Source organism: Microtus pennsylvanicus, chromosome 6 (assembly GCF_037038515.1).
Source record: "Microtus pennsylvanicus isolate mMicPen1 chromosome 6, mMicPen1.hap1, whole genome shotgun sequence".
NCBI classification, from domain to species: Eukaryota; Metazoa; Chordata; class Mammalia; order Rodentia; family Cricetidae; genus Microtus; species Microtus pennsylvanicus.
Genome location: NC_134584.1, coordinates 128,121,499 through 128,128,760, shown reverse-complemented (window position 1 = coordinate 128,128,760; position 7,262 = coordinate 128,121,499).

The window sequence follows — 7,262 nt, the reverse complement described above, 5'->3', positions numbered from 1 at the left end:
GTGTGTGTTTATTCTTTGGGGGCCCAGCACCCAGCTTCCAAATAAATACGTGGAGATTTATTCTTACTTCTGAATGCCAGCCATAGCTTTGCTTGCTTCTAGCCAGCTTTTCAAACATAAATTACCTGTTTCCTCTTCTATGTTTTGTAACGGAGCTGCGGGCCTGCTTTTTGTCCCGCCTGGCTCCCATACGGCTAGCTTTACACCAGAAATAACAACACACAAACTGTATTCTTTTAAACACTGCTTGGCCCATTATATCTAGCCTCTTCTCGGCTAACTCTCGCACCTGGACTAGCCCATTTCTAATGATCTGTGTAGCTCAAGAGGTGGCTTACCAGGGAAGATCTTAACCTATGTCCATCCTGGGTCTGAGCTTCATGTGTCTGCCTCAGAGAGCAGAGCTATCGCATCTGCCCTGGAGAGGGGAGCATGGCGTCTCTGAGCTCACTTCCTCTTCCTCCCAGCATTCTGTTCTGTTTACTCCTCCCACCTATGTTTTAACCTATGGGGCCAAGCAGTTCCTTTATTACTTAACCAATGACCTTCCTCCATCAATGTTTTGCCTCTAGTCTTTTCTTCTTTCTTTATTCTATATGTCTTTCTTGCCTTCTTACTCTGTGGCAGGTTGTGTGACTGGGTGACTGGCTCCTTGCATACCCTTCTCCTCTTTTTCTTGCTCCTCGCTTTTCTCTGTCCCATCTCTGGAGCCTAAATTTGTCCTCCTTCTCTTTTGTCTCTCTGCCTGCAAGCCCTGCCTATCCTTCTCCGGCCTTGCTCAAGGCCAATCACGTGTTTTAGGCAGGCAAAGTAACAGAGCTTTACAGAGTTAAACAAATGCATCATAAAAGAATGAAGCACATCTTTGTATCATTAAACACATATTCCACAGCATAAACAAATGTAATACATTTTAAACTAAATTTCACAATGTGTGTGTGTGAATGTGTCTACATGTGTGCAGGTGTGTGCCCTTGTTTGCACACATGGTGGAGGCCAGAGATTGATATCAGAACGCCTTTTTCTTTTCCTTTTATTTGATGAGCTAGGATCTTTTTCACTAAACCAGAATCTCAGTATTTTGCCTAGACTGACTGCCCAATGAGCCCCTGTGATCTGCCTGTCCCTGTTTCCAGTCACTGAGGTTAAAGGCACGTGGCAACATCCAACATAAAGGAATTTTTCCAAGGACAAAATTTAGCTTGTTATATTTTTCAACTTTCAAAATGTGTTGTTCGAGAATTTCATATATGGATCTGGTATGTTTTGCCCAAATCCTCTTCCCATTCTCTCCTGTCCAACTTGTCTGAATCTCCCACCATCATCACACACTCATTTGAAACAGTGCTGTCAGTACATCCGTGGCTGCAGGACATCCACAGGAACACAGACAGCAGCCTGTCAGAGGTCGCGACTCTCTCCCTTCCCTAACAGCCAACCCATAGCTCCTCAGCTGTAGGGAAGATTTCATGCAGACATCTCCCACTTGTGGTGGGATTTTGGCTGGTTTGCTCTTGTGTGTTTCTTGTGCACACAGTCACACCCACTATGAGTGCATGCGTGCACCTCTGTAGACCAGGCTGGCCTCAAATTCAGAGATTCACCTGCCTCTGCCTCCCGAGTGCTGGGATTAAAACCGAGTGCCATCAGCACCCAGAAACTTATGCCATTCTTAATTCATGACCCTAAGGGAGATATCCTAGACAACTAGGGCTACTGGCCAGTGATGATGCTTAGAAGTTCATTTCTTTGTGTGTTGGAGGAGAGGTAGAAAGTGGGCATACATGCTCGGGTGTGTATTGTGTGTGTGTGTGTTTGCAAGTGTGTTCTGTATGTACTTGCTCTCATACATGCATTTATGTGTGGAGTTCAATATTGAGTATCTCTTCATGATGGAGGAAGGTCATTGGCTAATAAAGGAACTGCCTTGGCCCATTTCATTGGTTAGAAGATAGGTGGGAGGAGTAAACAGAACAAAACGCTGGGAGGAAGAGGAAGTGAGGTCAGACTCGACAGCTCTCCTCTCGGGGCGCCTTCAGAGAGACACCATGCTCCCAGCCCCCAGGCAGACGCAAGCAATGAAGCTCCGACCCAGGATGGACATAGGCTAGAATCTTCCCGGTAAGCGCAGCTAGGGGTGCTAGACAGATGATTAGAAATGGGCTAAATTAATATGTGAGAATTAGCCTAGAAGAGGCTAGATAGAAATGGGCCAAAGCAGTGTTTAAATGAATACAGTTTATGTGTAATTATTTCAGGGCAAAAGCTAGCCGAGCAGGCGGCTGGGGTGTTGGGGACGCAGCCCCGCCACCGTCCTTATTACTACATCTTCAATGTCTCTCCACCTTACATTTTGAGACAATGTCTCCCACCAAAGCTGGAGTTCATCAGTTTAGCTGAGTTGGTTGGCCAGTGCCTTCAGAGATCCACCCATCTCTGCTCTCTGCTGCCCCTGCCTAGCTTTTATCTGGGTGCCTGGGAATAGTACTCAGATTTTAATGTTTGTGTAGGAGGTACTGTACCAACTGAGCCATCTCCCCACCTTTCAAATCTCATATTTTAATACATCAAATGTATAGCCGACACTATTAGTGTTCCCCTTTCTCCTTCTTTGTCACCAGAGCCCAATGTCACCTCAAGCCTCTCTTGCAGCTAAGACTGGCGTTGACACACTCAGAGTAGGGTACTCTAAGGAGAAGCAGTTCTGTTTCGGAGCAGACTTTTCTTTCTAAGGAGATAGGGGCTCCCAGTGCAAGTACTTGTTACAACTCCTTTTCTGGCTGATGTTATCTGAAGTTTGACAATAAACTCCGTGGGAAGCCAACAAGCTGGGTGACAGGCCTGACATCTGTGAAGGACTTAAGGAGCTAATACTGAGATTTACTGAAATCTTAATTGCCTCTTGGCCAAAGCCAGTTTTCTTAGGTCTTTACCATACCTCAAATCTCCCAAACTAATGCATGGTGCATCTCATAAGATGCATCTGGACAATCTACTGAGAATCATTTATTGTCTTTTAAGACACATCCTAGAGTGATTGTAAAGTTGCTCGGGGCAGTGCCATCTCCGTTTCAAACATAGCAGGTCTATGTAGAGTGAGTGCCAGACCTGAAGTGGTGTATGTGCCACCCAGAAATTGACACCCTCTTCACATGGACCTTGTCACACCAGAGACAGTGAGAGTCCTTCCTCTTACAGGAGTCCCTAGTAGAACTTATGAAAATAGAAAAGTTTAAAAAATAAGAATGCGAGGCGGAAACTTTTTTTTTCTCAATAAAAAAAAAAGAACGCCTTTTATAGGGCTCCACTTCTTGTTTTACTAACATGGATCTGCGATCAACAATTTAAAAAGAGGAAACATGGATGGTGTCGGAAGTCCTTCTGTACGTGTTGCTTTCGTTGGCTAATAAAGAAGCTGCTTTTGGCCAATGGCATAACAGAATATAGCCTGGCTGGAGGAGAGAGAGAGAGAGAGAAAGTGGAGTCAGTGAGAAGCCATATAGCGCGCCACTGGAGACAGATACACCGGAATCATGCCAGTAAGCCACAGCCATGTGGAGATACACAGATGAATAGAAATGAGCTCATTTAAGATATAAGAGCTAGGGGCTGGAGAGATGGCTCAGAGGTTAAGAGCACTGCCTGCTCTTCCAGAGGTCCTGAGTTCAATTCCCAGCAACCACATGGGGGCTCACAACCATCTGTACTGAGATCTGGCACCCTCCTCTGGCCTGCGGGCATACATCGAGGCAGAATGTTGTATACATAATAAATAAATAAATCTTTTTAAAAAAAATATAAGAGCTAGCCAGAAAATACACTTAAGCTATTGGCCAAACAGTATTGCAAATAATATAGTTTCTGTGTGATTATTTTTGGTCTGGGAGGCCAGGAAATGAATGTGCAGCCTCCCCCAACACATGGACTTTGACTTAAGAGTCAAAGATTCTAGTTCATAACTGGTTGGGCCTATATGGCAAGACTGCGTAGAACTGCATGGAGTATGTGCTGGAACAGAATGCCTCACAGTGGTACCAAAAAGAGAGGAGAAGACGACACTGGGGTCTCAATATCCCTCTCAATACCACACCCCCAGTGACCTAACCTCCTTTTACCAGGTCCAGTCTCCTAATGCTTCCACTGCCTGTCAGTAACATCATGGTAGTGTCCAAATCTTTAATGTGCAGGTGTCTGGGCACACTGAAGACCAAATAACAGCACCTCTGTTCATTTAATCGTATGTGGAAGTAAGACCAGTTCATTCCAACTTTTCTTCTGCTTATGTCCTTAGAAAGACTGAATTTAAACATACCAAGGCACCTCACTCTTCATATTCTCTAGCAGTATAATGCTTGATCACTCTTCTGAAGGAAAATAAGCTTTTAAAAAAAACAATTGATGTTAGGTATAACCTCAGACATTTTGTTAGCTATAAAATAAGTCTCCATATACTCTTTGGAACATATCATTTTATTCATATATTTTAGGATCTCTCTTATATCAGGATTTTCTCATGTTTTGTTTTGTTTTCAAGATGGGAATACTTGTAGCAGACCTGAGCTCCAACTTGTAACACAGTCGGTGGTGATTTTGAATTTCTTGTCTTCTGACTCCCCCACGCTGAGACTACAGGCGTGAGTGTGTCTAGTATTATGGGTCTGGTGGGTCTAGAGCAACATGCATGCTAAGGAAATTATATACATCCAGTCCCTCATTTTATGGCATTAGGGATTGAACAGGGCATGCTGAGAGGGCTAGGCAGGTGCTTCAGCATGGAGCAATATTCTTATATCCTTTCCCCAGAAATGCTTAGACATCAGTCGGACACTCTTGGAAGTCTCCAGAGTGGTCCATGTTTTCTAAGCCTTTCTTCTCCAGATGTAGATGTGTGCCTTTTAACTTTGCTATCATGGGATACAAAATGCCCCAAGTGGCATCCTTAAAGATTCTCAGCTCAATGTGAACATGTGGTTAAAGGGAATTTATTAAGGGCCCTTCTTTTCTGTCTTTTGTATTTCGACTGTGAGATGGGTTCTGCCATACACTCCCTGCAGTGTTATGTGGATTCGCCACCAGATTATTGGGGTCAGCCCTGGACAGAAACCTGCAAAACTATGGGACAAGAGAACCCTTTCTTCTGTAAGTGGGCTGTCTCCTGTCTCTGGTAAGTATTAAATGGAAACATTTTTTGCTTTGTTTTGAAGTGCTGGAAATTGACCTGAGGAACTTAAAAACCCTGTCCCCAAACTGCAGCTACAGCAATGGTGGTGGAAAGCTAATGTATTTGTTACTGTGCTGGAGGATACGGAAAACAAACTTTCTATTTTCTGTCATTCCTAAAACTATTTCTTACCCCTAAAATACAGCTGTTGCACTTTTTAAAAAAATCATTGTTTTCTTACACACGTGTGTGTAATGATTTTGGTTTCCCTGATTGTGCCTGCCTTCTTATATGTTCACCTGGCTCCAGACACTACTCTTCTTACTCTGAAATACTAAGTAGCCCTTTAATAATATTGTTAAATGCTATTATTGTATTTTCTCAATTAAAAGTAAATTTCCATTCATTTTTTTTACATGTGGCTTGATGTCTCAAATCAGCCCATGGTTTTGGAAAGTCTGAACTTTTATCTGCTTGTTATTTCATGTGAACTTAATATTCTTACCCAATTTTTCCACATTCCACATCCTCAAGCTTCATTTTGTCTCTAAAAAAAAAAAATTTAAATGCCAATCGAAAGCCAAAATCAACGATTTTCAGCCTCAGTTTTCAAATGTCAGTTTGTTTTACCTAACTCTATTCAATTTATATACTGTAATTCTAAACTTCAGTATTTGACATTTCTCTGCTGAAGAAAAACAGTAGAAACTTTGCCAGTGGCTTTTGGAAAGTTGGCTCCTCCCACCTGCGGTCTTGGCGCGCGGGGGGGGGGGGGGGGGGTCCTGGCTTCCTGCGCCTGCGCAGTCTTTTAGAGGTGCTGCCTTCGCCTAAGAGCCCGGGTCCCAGATCCGTGTAGTGCCTGCGCCCAGTACGGTGGGGGGCAACCCTGTGGGCACCCTGAAAATGCAGGTCTAGGTGGCTTTCCACTCTGGTACTGGAACTCCAAAGAAGGGAGGGATCTACTGAAAAGTAAACAATAACAAAGTAAAGGCTTGGCTTTTTCTTCTGGCCCGTTTTCTGCTGAATCAGCTAACTTCGCAGACACTTTGAATTCTGGATTCTAGAAGAATTTAGTTCTTGTTTCCAAGAGTAGGCAATGTGCTTTCACTACGTGAAGACGCTAAGTAGATTTCAACTTTAAAATGATAAATAAAAAAGATGGTGGGGTGTACCTATTAACCGAGCAGTCTTGCATGCTGAGGGCAAAATCCTGCTGAAAACCGCAGAGGCGGTGTTTCTGCAAGCCTACAGAAGGCGCTATTCCTAGAGTCTGCTGCACTGAGCCGCAGAGAACAAGAGGAAGACAGAGTACTTTAACTTACAATACACCAAGGTCGCTAAGTTTGTTTTGCCACAAGGTTGTTTTTATATAGATAACTGCCATCTCCCCCCCCCACACACACACACACACTCTACCACCACAAGTCCACCCCCAAAGAACCTGCATGGCCTTGAATGGACCTGCAGTCTGCCTCTGTCTCTACTCCTGCGAAACTTTTGTTCTCTATTTCCACTTGTTCCTGGTATGAAATCGGACAAAGAGCAAAAATCCTGAAACAAAAAAGAAAGGAAGAAAAAGAGGAATGGGGAAGAGGGGAAGAGAAAGACAGGGAAGAGAGGAAGAGGCGGGGAAGAAGGAAGGGAAGGAGAAAGAAGGAGAGTGGAGGAGAGAGAGAGAGAGAGAGAGAGAGAGAGAGAGAGAGAGAGAGAGAGAGAGAGAGAGAGAGAGAGAGAGAGAGAGAGAGCCCGCGAGCCCGCCACCGCCACCCTCCTGGCTATCTGAAATGCTTATTCCCGAGATTACAGTAATTACAGCCGCAGCATGAGTTCCATACAAGCGCTAAATGAAACAGCACATCAATTAAAAAATAAACACTCCATTCTAGGAGAAAGACAACCCCCTGGGATGTCCTAACAAGCGTAAATGAACCTGCCAAGCCCTGGCCCCTCACTCCCCCCTCCCTTCTTAAGGTGGACGCTGAAAGCGCTGGCGGCTGCTGAAAGCTCCTCAGATTCTGGGGGTTGAGCGCTGTAAGGTCCCCGCGTCCCCGCTAGGGCGCAGCCCCGCCTCTCACAGCAGAAAAGGAGGCGCTTGCAAACA